Source organism: Anas platyrhynchos, chromosome 4 (genome assembly GCF_047663525.1).
Source record: "Anas platyrhynchos isolate ZD024472 breed Pekin duck chromosome 4, IASCAAS_PekinDuck_T2T, whole genome shotgun sequence".
NCBI lineage: Eukaryota > Metazoa > Chordata > Aves > Anseriformes > Anatidae > Anas > Anas platyrhynchos.
The window spans coordinates 15,703,078-15,718,983 of record NC_092590.1 but is presented as its reverse complement, the minus strand read 5'-3'; the positions used below and the strand labels follow the sequence as shown (position 1 = coordinate 15,718,983).

At 39.1% G+C, this 15,906-nt stretch overlaps 1 long non-coding RNA gene across 1 annotated transcript in view; it reads right to left on the bottom strand.

The window, feature by feature from the left end:
- The window catches only part of LOC140002418 (uncharacterized), a 200,588-nt gene extending 191,501 nt beyond the window's left edge, over positions 1-9,087 (bottom strand). Inside the window, exon 1 of the long non-coding RNA XR_011808888.1 lies at positions 8,905-9,087. This is a non-coding gene — a long non-coding RNA (uncharacterized lncRNA). The remainder of the gene's footprint in view (positions 1-8,904) is intronic.
- Between the last annotated feature and the right edge of the window lie 6,819 nt (positions 9,088-15,906).

Below are 15,906 nucleotides of genomic sequence, written 5' to 3'. Positions count from 1 at the left end.
TATTAACAGAAATATTCCTGCATGGTTTTCTATACCACTTTGTAAAAAGTGTTTCAGGTTGGAAACAAATTCTGTTTGGCCTATTCGTATCGCCAGAGTGACTGGGAGAGGATGCCACACAACACACAGCAACTTAATCTTGGACTCAGGACAAGGCATTAGCTCCAGGGATATACGTGCCTGAGAGCAATGTTAAAGCCTGAGCTGTGCACTAACCACCATTAAAATTAGACTCAGGAGATGGGAACTTTAGCTTTTCTACCTGGAAAATTAGTGATTTAAGGTCAAAGACTGACAAGATTTCTTAGAGCATTAAATCTTTTCCTAAATATTAGGAGATAAGCCACGTTGCATAATTCACTTCCAAAACTGTTAAACTGTTCTGTTTGCACATCATGTATATATCAGTTCTAGCATACCCCGCTTTGAGCAGAGGTGTGGCACTAAAAAAAAAAAAAAAAAAACAAACCTAGGACCATTTCAACCTCAACTGTTCTGTGATTATATGATCAGAGTTTGGCCCTGAGATACCAGATCTCAATTTCTTCAAATCAGCAATAACCTTACTTTACTCAAATATTAGCTTATTTCTCATTATCCAAATTCAATCTGAAATGCCTACAATCCCTCTTTATTTTGGCTAGCTATCACAGCATATTGAGCTACAGTAGAACATTCACCAGCCTGCTTATCCACCTCCTACTCAGACATAACTGCTGTATGTCTCAACTCCGTATAAATACCAGAGACATACTGCTAAATTCATCCTGCTCTGGAGACTGCATTCTCCTTCTACAATTACTCCCATTTCCCTGTCCTTGGTACCATCCCTAGTGTGTTTTGTTTGTTTTGTTTGTATTTTGTGGTGTTTTTTTTTTTGTTTGGTTTGTTTTTCCAGTTTTTATTAAACGAGTTTTCTTCAAAAGACTGCAGTCTCCTGATCATCTCAGGCCATCACAAATGGAAGATTCTACCTTTAGATCAGCTATTACTGAACATTACTGTGGTGCAGCCCTCTGAACAACACCAGGCACAGCCTTCAAAATACTTTAAATTCCACACCCCCCAGCACAAGACAAATAAAAGGGCAACACAATAACATCATAGTCACCTCGGTTGGAAGGGACTTCAGGAAGTGATCTAGTCCAGTCTTCTGCAGAAAACAGGTCCAGCTAGGGAAGGCAGCTCAAAATTATCCAGTCAAATTTTGACAGCCTGAAGGTTATATAGATCCCAGTCTCTCTGATTACCAAGAATGACTACTCTCATGATGTGCGAGAGTCATTGCAAGCATCGCTGCTTCCTTCTGGATGGATTCAGAACAGCCCTACTGGATTTTGGTAAGAACCTAGAATCCTTTTTTATGATAAAGTGGAAAGACTGACACTGAAATCTTCCAAAATGCAACTATACCAAAACCCCATGCAGATGCAACAGAAGACTGTCTCTATGCTGCCTTTTCCAAGGCTCAGAGCTCCACCACACTCTTTATTTAAATTGGCCATTATTGCTGGTAATTAGACTCTTAATCTGTACTGCTGAAATTGAAATAACAGTAAAGAAGATATTCAGGGAAGAACTGAAGACAGCAAAGAAAAAATTTGAAAGTTTCCTTTCAAAGCAATCCACTACATCTTCAATTCAATGGGTATTGAGAGCAACCCCCAGACCCCTTCTGCACCTACCCACCCAGCTGTAACTCAAATAATGTAAAAAATCTCCTGTGAAGTTCTTTTTCCTAATACATTTAAAAACGCTTAATATTATTTGGTGACTTGTTCTTTATATTTCTCTTTGCCCTTTCTGCTTCCATTCTTAGTATTATTGTATTAGAGAAACTGAGAGGTCTTCACGACAGGACAAAGTAGTAACAGTAAGATGAAGTACTGCACATTAAAGTACATATCAGATATTTCTCTTGAGAACCTGGATGATGTCTTTTTCCTTTTCATATAGATTTATTAAGCCTTGCTACACATACAATAACTTTTTGTTTTTGTTTTGTTTTTCTTCTAAGACTACCATTTTCATGTTTCTGCTTTCTATTCCAGACAGTACCAAAGCAAACTGAACACTAATCTAACTGCTGGGGAACAAGGGAACTACCAAGGTGAGATTTATCTTCCCTTCTTTTCTTTGCTGAATGTTGCAGCCCAGGGGCATGGCATGTTTCACTGATGCCCTGTGGATTGCACTGCCCTCAAAGTAATACTCTGCAAGGTTCCTGGTAAAGCTCTCCTTTTTCAAATGCAAAAATTTCTCATTTCAAGTCTTGCTGTTGTCTCAACAAAAGTGTAGTGGGTTTACGTGGCAAGGTTTTTGGTAATGGGGCGTAGCATCTGTGGTGTAAATGCCTGAAGTAACTAGGAAAATAAAACTAACATTCACACTTTTAAGGAAAAGGTACAGCATTGAAGAGGCTTTCAGGGTAGGGCATAACTGCATTACCTGAGCATTCCCTAGGCTCCCAACCTTAGATGCTATCGCGCTGGGGAAACTTGGTGTGCTAGCTCTAAGGAACACCACGGAGCGTGGAGTGGAGTGGAGACACCACGGCTAGGCTCTCTAATCAGGTGGGGCCTCGATTGTTCTTGTGCACAAAGCAGCACTTTTTGCCACCCTAAGCCAAAGACCTGTCATGTTTTGACAAACGCTGTACCCTAGTGTGCTTTTTGCTCATTATAATATCATTATAATACCAAAACACACCTCCATCCCAAAAGCTACCCGCCTCCAAGGTGCGACCACCCCTCACTGAGCATGCGCCCTGAATTTCTCGGAGCCTATTACTTTAAACGGAGACGGGAAAACTTTACACCAATCATAACTAAGATATGCTTGACTAGAGCCACTCAAGCTCCACCTAAAAGATAGAAAATAATATAAATTGGCCCAAGAGAGAGGGGATGTTAGGGAAGATACCATCGTCAGGGGAGATACCATCCCAAGGACATACAACATCCTTAGGACCTCCTGACTCCTGGGATCAGTCGACGGGCTGAGCCTCTTCTTCCCCCCCCCCCCATTGGGACGCCTTTGGGTGAGATCTGAATATTTGCTTATAAATCTCTATAGAGTCTTTGATCCTTTTAACCCGTTTATTTCTAGGCTGCACACCTAGAACCCACCTAACACCTAGAACCCACCTAACACCTAGAACCCACCTAACACCTAGAACCCACCTAACACCTAGAACCCACCTAACACCTAGAACCCACCTAACACCTAGAACCCACCTAACACCTAGAACCCACCTAACACCTAGAACCCACCTAACACCTAGAACCCACCTAACACCTAGAACCCACCTAACACCTAGAACCCACCTAACACCTAGAACCCACCTAACACCTAGAACCCACCTAACACCTAGAACCCACCTAACACCTAGAACCCACCTAACACCTAGAACCCACCTAACACCTAGAACCCACCTAACACCTAGAACCCACCTAACACCTAGAACCCACCTAACACCTAGAACCCACCTAACACCTAGAACCCACCTAACACCTAGAACCCACCTAACACCTAGAACCCACCTAACACCTAGAACCCACCTAACACCTAGAACCCACCTAACACCTAGAACCCCTGTGTATTTCATGCATACTAGCTTGCTTTTGCAGATAGTCACTATCACCGGCAATCCAAAAGAACCTGATTATCTGTTGCTGTAATAAACCATACTTGATTGCATTGTGATAGCTCTCATTAATGCAACTAGGGTGAGGGTGGTTATCCGTGATAGTTCAGTGTTCTGAATCTAACCAGACCCCCAGACGGTTAATGCATTGTTGGTGAATGTCTGAACGGACCCCCAGGTGGTTAATAAGTTTTTGGTGAATGTCCGAACGGACCCCCAGTTTTGGTGAATGTCCGACTGGTTCAGTACTCTGAATCCAACCAGGCCCGTAACGGTTAATCAGCTACACCCCTTTAACGCGACAGCATCTGTGAGAAGAATCCAGAAGCTGACCCATGTTAGATAAGGGCCATTTTCAGCCAGCTCCAAAGGGACCTACCACTGCCGAGAGCCAAGTTGGTAAGCAGTGTTTTTTGCACCTCTGTGGGAGCAGATTTAAGAAACAGGAAAAAAAATGCTCCACAATAGCAGCTGGGAGAATGGGTGAGCAGCAGCCCTGCAGCCCCCAGGCCAGTGCAGCAGGAGGTGCTCCAGGCAGGCAGCAGCCATCCACCCATGGGGGACCCATGTCTCCCAGTAAAACCACCACACTAAGGCATTCCCTAACAAAACCTCAATTCTACTGACTAAAATATATTTTCATCTGATAAAACTACATGGAGTCCCTAGTGATGCCTTTGGGAACACTGCAGCAGCCCTAACTACATTGCAATCATCCTCTCTCATTACTCACCAGCTTTTTAATAAAGAAAGGTATTTCCATATCTTATTGGCATTTCAGTTCTTACCCAGGAAGGTATAGGAAGCAAGCTCTGTTATATGCCCTACATCCCTTTCACTGCATGGAAACCTTTAAACACAGATGCCCACAAATAAGGTATTGGAGCATTAGATGTGCAACATTGCATCAGCATACAGTAGGTGCTGCCACAGTTGTTGGGCAGGTGTGCAAATTTTCTACCAAAATTCTCTCTTGCAGCCCCCTAAGAAATTAAGGTCTGCTTTCAAGAGCAAATATTACACATCTGACATTTCATTGCAACACTACAATTTGTAGTGTTTTTTTTTTTTTTTTTAAGAGGGGAAAGGGTGGGTTGGGAGAAGGAAGGTGGTGTTCTTTCAGTTTATTCAGTTGTTCTGCTAGTTCTTAATTGCACACAGCTTCAACAGATCACATCCTTCATGAGGCCCATGATGGTCTTTTACAAGTAGGACAGGCATTTCTCAAAAGAACAGCAACAGCCACATGAGTGAAACCCTCTTGCTACTGTTAACAGGGCCTGGGTAATGCACCAGTAGGCACTAAATATACAGTATTATATATGCAATATACTAAATAAATATGCATTTCAATTGTTCAGGTCTATGGTGAAAGCAGAGATCAAGGAAAGTGAGTGAGGTGGAGTAAAGAATGGTTTAAGTTTTGTGATCAAAAAGTGGAAAGGTATGTGCAGAATAATATCCCAGCTATTTCTACTAGGATTTCAGATTCCAGAAAAGTTCTCATCTCCATAAATATTTTTTTTTTTTAGATTTACTTAGTTACAGAAGACAATCACTAACTGTGCCCGTGATTAATAAATCCAATGCATCCAATTCTTGAAAGACCTACCCTGCGGGATATACGAGAACAAACTCCCTGCACAGGAATGAGATGTACAGACTGCTGTTAAGTAAATAGCAGGCATATACTATTCATTCTCTTCACTCTCCTATTCAGTAAGTCAGACAAACAAGCAAAAAGTCAATGTTTAAGAGAACTTTTTAATTATTCAGGCCACACAGTAGCTTTTCTCCTTGGGTGATGATAAAGATAATACAAGAATAATGTTCATGTCCTTATTAAAGTTTTTAGAGCCTGATCCTGATGAGGATCTTGCGAAACAAGTTTTTTTTCCCTCTCAGATTATTAGGACACAGAAAACATTTATTTCAGCCTCCTAGCAGAAATGTTTACCCAAGGTATTAAAAAAACCTTTAAATTACATGTCAGTTGGCCTCATTAACACGTAAGGGACAGTGACAACTTCCTAGAGCATCAGGTACAAGCTTTCACAGCTGAATCAGAAAGTCAGCAACATTCTTAGCTGAATGCTAAAGCTAAGGATACTCCCTTTTTTCATAATGGGAGCAACAAACTCCACTAAAACAGAAATGGCTACTGAATCCTATCTAAACCTCTCACTAATGCAAACAACTGATAGACGCATACATAACATATAAATACCTCTTAGCTTTAACCATCTTTTATGTACCACAGATGTTCAGTGCTTTGACTGTGTGGTGGTTAAAGATGTAACTTGCAGCCAACTGGAAAGCATGGACAGATATTTCCTATCCATCTCCAAATGGGATTACAAGCTCTTATTTCCTATCTTTAAATAAAGAAGGCTAGATAGCTGCAGATAATTAGGCTAGAAGGCAGTCAATGAATACTCTCCAGAGAAGTTTGAATCATGTAATATTGATCTACACCGTACTTGCTTCTACACAAATTAGGCACTACAAACTAGATGGCATAATATGTAAAAAGTTTAAATCAAATATACTTAATTTCCACACATAAAGGGATTGGAAGTGGGGACAGTAACAAATAGAGAAATCCTAAGTTTTGTATGAGATCAATATTTTGTTCCTATACTTATGGATACTGCAGCTCAGAGGCTGTATGTGTCCAGCCTTCTTACATTTCTCTTGGCAAATACTCCCAAAAAAAAAAAACAAAAACAAAAAAAACACCATGGGAGGTATGCACATCTTGAGATATGTAGGATGATCTCAGAGGTGAGACTACTCAGGAAAAATAGCACAAGGCATCTAAACCAAGAACATTCCCAGAAGACCCCACAAAGTTTCCTAGAAGTCAGATGTTCTGGGAAGATTAATGAAGACTGAACCTTTTTCCCCATCCAGGACAGAGGAAATGGAACAAAAGGTTCTCTTCAGCTTTATTTTGTAGTGTTACAGACACACAAGGAAGGACAAAGGAGGACAAGGCTGGCACAAATCTGCCATTCTGCTTCCAGTAGAGACACAAGAGATATCAACCAGTGATGTGAATACTGATTACCTTAAATGGAAGGAAAAAAGGAAGGACAAAAGGAGTGAACAACTTGGAATAAGACAAAGATTACAAGCTTTGAAGCAGATGGGTCTATAGTACTGTGTGAAAATGCAGAGCAGAACTCACTGAGACCAATTCTTCTTGCATCTCTTTGTCCAAACCTCAACACAGAAGCACAGAGTCAAGCCAAGATCATTCCTTATTTGAAACACTTGACAAATCAGATCAAATCTACTGAATATCAGAGACCTGTAACCCTGTTGGCTGATGCCTCATTGTTGTTTTCTTTTCCTCAAGACTTCAATTATTTGCTAATTGCTCCTGGGAAATCTGCGTCCTAGTTTTCTAAGGAAACACAGAACTTCATAATTACATAAAACTGACTACTTCATGGTTAGAGAAACAAACATCACCAAAAAAAGTAAAGTTTTAAATGATAAACAATGGTAAACAAGTAGGAACTAACAGCATAAAGATTAAAAAGAGGGAATTATTATTCAGAGCAGTAATATAAATGGATACAAAATAAAATATAGAACGATTTACATCATTTTCGGTCCACTATGACTTCACTTTGATTTTGAAGTATGCTTTACTCCTTAAATCAGGAGACAGCACACTTCTCTACATAGACTGATATGGATTTTCATTAAAATTGTTATGCTTTCATATGCCCTCCTCTACAGACTGTTTATTTAAAAAAAGACAAAACTAGTTCACATATTTAATCATTTTAACTATTGAATATTATGTACAGTTTGGGGCTTCTGTATTGGGTCTGACAGTATGAAAAGAATGTCATGATACTTGAAACATCCAGAGGAGGGCAACAAAGCTAGTAGAAGGGCTAGAAGGCATGTCCTGTGAGGAGAGGCTGAGGACACTTGGGCTGCATAGTCTGGAAAAAAGAAAGCTTAGAGTCAACCTCATTGCTCTCTACTACTTCCTGAGGAGGGGAAACAGAGAGGGAGGTGCCATTCTCTGCTGAAAAGGAAATTAAACTTCTAACTGCTTAGCAATAGTAGTTAGTGGGGAAAAAATGGGTTGAATGCAGATTCATAGAAAATTAACGTCACAGACTACAGAAGATGCAAAACGCACTCCATATGAACACTGTTCAGATTTGCTTCAAGTGTTCAGCATCCTACATGCAATCAGCATTATAACAAAACTGCCAGAACAACAAAATACTATTATTTACTATTATCTCACAGAGGTGCAACTGACATTGCTCATGGCTTGACTCTGGCCAGTGGCATGGTCTATTGGAACCAGCTGAAACTGGCCCTTATCCAACATGGGGCAGCCTCTAGACTCCCTCCACACACACACTTGGCATTTACAATGCAAGTTGGTAGTTATCATTTTTGTCAGAAATAGCACTATTCCATCCTGGGTATCTCTGCTTTTGAGCCAGGGGAACACACTAGAGGCCGCAGACAATAAACACCAGGAATTTGGTGTGACATAAGTTTTCAGCCACATGAGAAGAAACACCACATTTCAAGGTTGACCACAGAGTAACAGTTCTCCAAACCCACAAAGTTACTGAAAACCTCAATAGCTTTGGAGCATACGATGCTATTTTTTGAGTTTGCTACTTTTCCTTTTATGCTCTGCTATAATTATGTGCCTACAGAAAAGGCAGAGCACCTGGATTTTCAGTCTTGTGGGATAGAAACACAAAATTCAAAGTATGCTACTGAACATTCACCTAAAGACTAAGCCTCCCCAGTCTATGTGAACTCTCTTTTTTCCTCTCTTCCCCCAAACCCTCAGTTCCTTACCCCTCTTCCAAAGCTGACTATGGTATCTCTGAAGAGCAGGCAGCTTATAAACCTGCACATACAGAACAACCTCTAGTTATCAAATAGTAACTTCCCTCAGCAGCCAGACCATAAGATTCTCTCTGTGAAAAACTCGAGGACAACACTTATGACAAAATCCAATACACTTTTAACATCTATGAAGGATAACAAGCACTGACAGCACTCAAAGTTTAAAATAAATTTATAATTGAAAGAAAATATATTTTATGTGTAGCTAGAGCATTAAAAGTCAGGCCATCCTGAAAAGTCACTGCCCCTGCCTCAGCTAACACCCTCACCTCACACATTAACATTAAAAGCAGCATTTTTGTGGTGCGTTACCATCTGCTTCTCAAGGTGGGCAGAGGCTACAACACCCTACTCACCAGACTGCAGTTGTCTCCTAGAAGATGGGCAGAATTCCTCAAGTCGCAGGGTAAGCAAAATCAAGACAACCTCTTGTATCCCTTAAATAAGAGAGGTGCAGATGCAGCCCCCCAGCCTCAAGAACACAAGGCCTTCAGCCCCCTCTCCTTGAAGATGGGGCCCTAAGATTACTGACTCCCACAGCCATATAGTTTCTGGCAGGTGAATACAATTTACCATCATTGTGATCACTCTATAGATGAGCTTGCTTGCACAGCTGCATCCTCTCTGTTCCCTCTCCTGCCTGGCCTCTTGGCCCATGGCCACCACCTGTGTCCTGAGGGCAGGCTTCACAGCTTCTTCCCTCAGGTAATTGCCAGCTTTGACCCAAACAAAAAGTTGTGTCCTCCCTTCCCTGGTATCACAGTTATTGAAGGATGGAAATGTGATGAGAGTAATACAGCAGACAAGCCTCCCAGGCAGACAGTGCTCTGCCACATGCCAGTTGAAAATAAATTAAAAAAAAAAAAATAAAGTGAAAGTTTTCTGTGGGTATTTCCAGTTGGCTGTGCTCTGAACTAAACAGAGCTCTTAAAGTGCCTTAATGTGTGGCAATAAAGTCAGTGGGTTTGGCATCTTCAGCCACGAGTTTTTCCTCTGAAGTGGCTAAGATGTAAAGTACAAGCTCCAGGGGAAAAATTTTTGTTCGTTTGATTTTGACATAGCTCACATTTAGTGTAAACTTCGTGGGAATAAGACCTTTCCATATTCTCTCCCTGTGGGTGCATGCCGAACACAGCATTCCCTGGACAGCTCTCCTAACCCTTTCTTGACATCTTAAAGAAATGTTTCCTAATGTTTGATAACTGCCTGGACATTGGAGGACTTTTCCCATTTCGTGATATGGGTCTTTATTGCACAAGCTGCTCATCTCTTGTGATAACTTACGTGAAAGAATTTACTACTATTATAATCATTTCCTACTTGAGGGCTATAAATCAGATCTGCTCTCATAGTAAAGATCACCGTTTTCAACCTGTTTTCATTCATGCTTGAATATCACTAGGCAGTAAGGAGAGTTTGTGTGTGGCTTTTAGGCAGCAAGTACATTTAGCAGCAAGTGGATATCAACATCTTGTGCTTTAATATGTGAAGTTGTTCAGGCGCTGCAAGAGTGAAGTGATTTATAAGATGAAAAATTAATATAAATTAACTCTAGTGAATACACACCATGGATTTATCCATAGAAAGGGGTAACGAGAGACTGTCTCCTACAGCTATAGAATATATAGAATACAGTTCTTTTAAGAGGAAAATATGATTTCTATTACAGCCCATCCAGTGCAACTGAAACTTGAACTCTGGTATCCAATCAGAGAATCAAACAAAAACTGTCCTTATTTGCAAATCCATCATTCCTGTGACTTCACAGGGAACAGGACTGCAACAGAATGAGATCATGCTAACAAATTATATTGAGTCATTTAACATCCAAATGTAATTCTCTGAAGAACAGATTCCACCCAGACAGTGTATTTATATGTCCTTTCATTCAAAATGCCTTTGGAGGTCAGTGTATTCAGTACACTCGAAAGTGAAAAGCCCATTTACAAGAAGAATATTCAAATATTAAATACCCATAGTGCTAAGGAAGTGCCTGGATTGGGGATTTAACTTTAGATATGCCTCTGGTTAGAAAGCAATCACTCTGAAAGAGTAGAAAAATAATTGACCTACAGTGAAAGCAAGTAGTCTTGGGAAATACATTTCAAAGAGCCCAAGGACACAAAAGCAAACAAACAAAAATGCTTTCAAATGTATCAGTCAGAACAGTCTTAGAAAATTTGTGTTGTTTTTTTTTTTGGTTGGTTGTTTTTTTTTTTTATTATTATTTTATTATTATTATTATTATTATTATTATTATTATCATCATCATCATTTTTAATGAATTGCCTCTCTTTTCTATTTCTACAGGTTACTTTATTGCACTGGAAAGGAAACCTTTAAAATTTCCAAAATAGAAGATAAACCACCATGTCTGCTATTAGTTAGAGCTTCTGTCGACGTAAACTGCAACAAGTGGTGTGGTTGAATTCAAAGCAAAGGAGAAAAGTAACCTTAGGATTGTTAGTACAAAAACTCAGGTGAAACTCACCTCTCTTTAGCAGGAATGCACATAATGAAACCCTGCCAGCATCTGAGCTATAGATCAGTTGATTCACCTAACTTTAAAGTGACTTTTAATTGTTGAGTAGCAAACCCCATTTCTTTCATGCTTCACAGTTGACATTCATAGCTGGAGAAAAATGTGGCGAGAGGTGGTGGCTTTGTTTCCTCATAGCACAGCAGCTACCTGATCACCAGCTTGTATTAGACTATATCTCCTGGCTGTCTTTTTTGCCTGTTCTAACCCCAAAAAAGATTTCTCAACGTTATTATAAGGTAAATAAATGACAGCATACATAAGCAGTACCAAAGGCAGTTACAAATCCAAAATTTACTCTGTAACTGTGTAGGCTGTTTATTTCTTCAGTGTCCATTCTGCACTCTGACAGCTGTCCTTTCATTTGCCTCCATTAAAGTTTTACTCCCTTGACAGTGACATTCCCTGTACCAGGTGATGTAACTGCTAAGGCTGAAGAGTAAGCAGTATATAGACCTAAAATCAGAGGGTTGCAGAAAAATTTAAGGGGAAAAATCTAAGCAGAAAAATCTAAGGGGGTTACATACTGCTAGAGGCATAGATACTGAAGCTGGAGTCCTCTTAAAGAGCTTTTAAAAAGGGTCTAAACAGCTATCCAAGTGAGTGACATGCCCTCTGCCCCACCAGAGACAGTGTCAATACTCACAAAAATGGCTCCTTCATTCCCTACAGAGATAGTTAGAGGTGATGCTAATGTGTCTGTGTAGACCACCAGCGTCCAAGACTGCAACAGAGTAGATTGCGCTATTCCTTCAATTTTCCACAGTGAGAAACAGCTCTGTCTCAGCGAGAAGATAGTAGACAGCCAACACAATTCCTCCACCTAAGCAGCTTGAGGGATTAGATCTCTCCAAAGCTACCTCCTGCGGAGTGGAAGACCAAAATAGGCTAGGCAACAGGGTGGTCCACATCTCATGTCCTGTAGCTTATTGCAGTACAATTCAAAATTAGCAGCTCTTTGTCAGGGAGCAGGGTGGAGTTTTATTCTTCATATCATACCAAACATTTTAATCTTACATAGTAACAGACAACAGGCGTTTATCTGATCAATTTTGAGTACATGGCTATTTTTAGACTTATAATAATACTATATAGTCTGCTTAAGTGCTGAAATGAAAATGCCATCACTGTTGACCACTAGCCCTCAGTGTGGGTTCCACATATTCTAATTGTGGAGCAAGAAGTATTGCACAGGAAAGGACACTGCTACCTCCCTTTTTCTTTCCCTCTGTAAAGAAACCATCTCTACCTCTTATATATTTCCTCTCTAAAATGAGATTATATCTCTTCTTCCTTCTTCTCATATGCTAGGAGAAACAAGCAGGCTGCATTCAACCAGCATCAGTACATGGATTGCATTGTAAGCTCCTTTGGATACAGAACATCCCATTCCAGTTTGCCCAGATGTTGTCAATGAGCAAATGTTTCCATATTGTTTAAAAATCACATGTGATGTGATAGCAATACTAGCAATACTTCTCCCAGCTTTCTCAACCAGTACTACTCTGTAAAAAAGTGTGAAAATGTCACACATTAAAACTGATTTTAAACCTGATGCACACTCACTCTTTCCCTAGCATTTTGGCTTTCAAAACAAGCTTCTTTTTTACAAAAACATTTTGGGATGTGTAAGTCAAGGTCAAGATTAGAGAGTGCCATAAAAATCATCTAGTGTGACTAGATCAGAAGAGATCACACACAGGTTCACATCTTGCATAAGCACAGAGTTGTCTCAGACAGACCCAGCTGGAGGGTGTAAACCCTTACAAAGTTAATTCTCCATGCAGTGCTTGGAAAAATACACACATTTGTTTCTGCTGAAAAACAAAGGGGAAGAAAATAAAGGAAGACAACACAGGCGTCAACCAAAAGTGAAAATAGCATTTTGCCTAAACAGGAAAATCATCAAGCTATGGTTTTGTGACTCTTTTAAACTGTGTGAAAGAGCCTTTTAAAGACAGATATTCTTAAGATTACAAAGTTTATTCTCCATGAAGTATCTGCTGGAAATAAAATGCAGTGCCTTTAAAAATGATATACATCCACATGACACCAGCAAATGTATTTTTACTGAAAACTATTTTTGGTCAGATCACAATTTCCCATTCTTTACATTAACCTTTCAATCTTAGTCATGGGCAACAGCTAAAATACCTCACTGTCCTGTTCGTTTCCAAAGGGCATCTAACAGTTGTGCCTTTCCAAATGAGAAAAGCAGGGTCAAGAATGAGTCTGGCAACCTAAACCCATGTCTCTTTCTGGAATTAACGACCCATTTATCCAGTAGAACTATTAAGGAAATAACCAAAGTACTTCATGTATCAGCAAGAAGAGCAAAGGCCACTGATTTTATTTTCTATTCCAATTGGAGGCATTTTCTACATCCTTGTCTTGGTTTTGGCTAGTACAGAGTTAATTTTCCTCCTTGTATCTGGTATAGTGCTGTGTTTTGAATTTAGGATGAGAACAATGCTGATATCACACTTATGTTTTAATTATTGCAGAGCAGGGCTTACACTAAGCCAAAGACTTGTCAGCTTCTCAGTCTGTCCTGCCAGCAGGCAGGCTGGGGATGAAGCAGGATTATATCCCTAAAACAGTGAAAAAGTTTTAATACTTTGACGGGATTGTTTTGAACTAATTTCATTAATTTGGGTAGGGAAAGCTCATATTTCGTAAGAATACTTGTGACTGGGGGTACTATGCCCAACACAATTTAAAGCATAACCCATTTTTCTAGTCCAGGCATACTTTCACCAGTCATGAGAGGGAAGTACACTTGTTTTTCAAGACAGCAGACACTCTGAGGTTATTAGTTTTACAGTAGCTGTGATTCCTTGATAAAGTAGTGTTGTGTATAAATTAATGTAGTAATGAACAAATGAGTTATTTTCTGACATACTAAATGAAAACAAGGTCCAGATTTATGTGCTGTGCAGCAGCACTCAGAGTGATACGCACCTTTAAAAATAATTTGTTTCTTTTTAATGGAAAAATGCAAAATTGGCATAAGCCTCAGAACACTGAGAATTTACAATCTATATACTGGATATGTTAGGTCCTAAAAGGATTCCCTGCAATTGGAAGCTCACTTCCTTATATTACTGTGCATGTTATACCAGAGAAACGTATTTTATTGAAAGGAGCAACAGAGCAAAATGATGGCAAATGCAAGTGTATTTGTTATCTTTCTGTTCTGATTTCAGAGCAATTCAGTTCATGTATTCTGTTTAATTGTCATAGATGGAGGAAAGAAAACCAAAGATTCCCAGTAAATATATTTTTGGATAAATATTGTTTTCCTTTTTTTCTCCATTAATTGCAAAAAAAATACTGAAATTTCTCACCTTCATATATGCAAACCTGTTTGAATATTTTTGAATGGAGGACAGCAAATGAACTTTCACAAATATTCAGTTGTTTTCTAGGTTAATCACTTCTGCTAGGTGATTTCATATATACAATTCCTTTAATATGTGGTTTATGCAAGCAATCAGCATGACATAAATGGAAATTTCACAAACCCAACTTCAAAGCAAACTCTTTTGGGGGAATATTTAAGCACAGCAACCTTAATGTTTGATATTTATCAATACTGTAATTATGTCAGTATAATTCCACTGTTGCACATTTATAGAACATGATCTTCAAAAAGACTGTTTACTTGGCATTCTAATTAAACATCTGTAGACAAATGTATCTGCTAGAAACTAACATCTTCTTGTGCTTCTCAATTGGAAGAACTCTGCAGAAATGATGAAAAATTAAATGTTATAATATATATGCTTGCTTCCCAAGAGAAGATGATAAAAAGGTGAGCCGTGTGCATCTGTAAGAAGAGAGAAACAGCCACTTTTTTTCTGTCTTATGTAGGAGGTTGCTTTGTTTCATAATGCTTTTTATAAAGAACTTCATGTAACTGTGCTCCATATCAGCTCATCATCCTACTTCAAAACACTTAATCAAGTTCAGGATAGAACCCATACATAAATACACTTGTTTAAGATGCCTTGAAACATATGCATGATGATCAGAAACACACTAAGGAAAATAGTTTGAAATGTGATCTTTTTATTTTGATGTTAGAAAGAGTTATCATGCTGTTTTTGCCTGCAATTAAAAGAGAGAGAAAATGCAACAGGGAGAGCTTTTTCATATCTATCTATCTACCTATCATCAGTACATTTTAAAATAACCTAAGTTGTTGCAAAGTTGACAAGATGACTATTGTCAGGATTTGAGGCATTCTCTAAAATTCTGGAGGTTTGCTATTTTGTAGCTATGTTTTTCTGGGTATGCTTACTTTTATATGCTCCGATTTCTAATCATTTTAATACAGATTTTGACATCTCTGTAGTAATTGTAATTTTGCTTTGACAGAGTCAAGATGAATGACTGCAGAAAAAGACTTTTCAACTAATTGTTCCAAAGAAATGAAGGTGCAATAAATGAATGTTAGAGGTGAAACATCTATGTTTCTTGGGTTATCAAGAACAAGTACAAAAATGACTAGATGGACTAGGTGGCTCTATGAGGACATTACCAGCCCCTTTACTTTGACCCTATGCATAACCTGAGCAGCCCTTTAAAGTCCAGCTGTGAAGAATGTGTTGCCATTAAGCAAGGAAACTGTGTGGTTTTGCTTCATTTTGGTATTTGTTAAAGATAAGGTTCTACTCTGCAATACCATTAAATAGAAAGGAACTGAAGATACAGAACAACCATAGATGAATTTCTGTATTGGTGATAGTGCCCATATTAATCAAGAAGATGGTGTAAATTCTTTCCTGTTATTTCTTTTGAATACCATGATTGATAT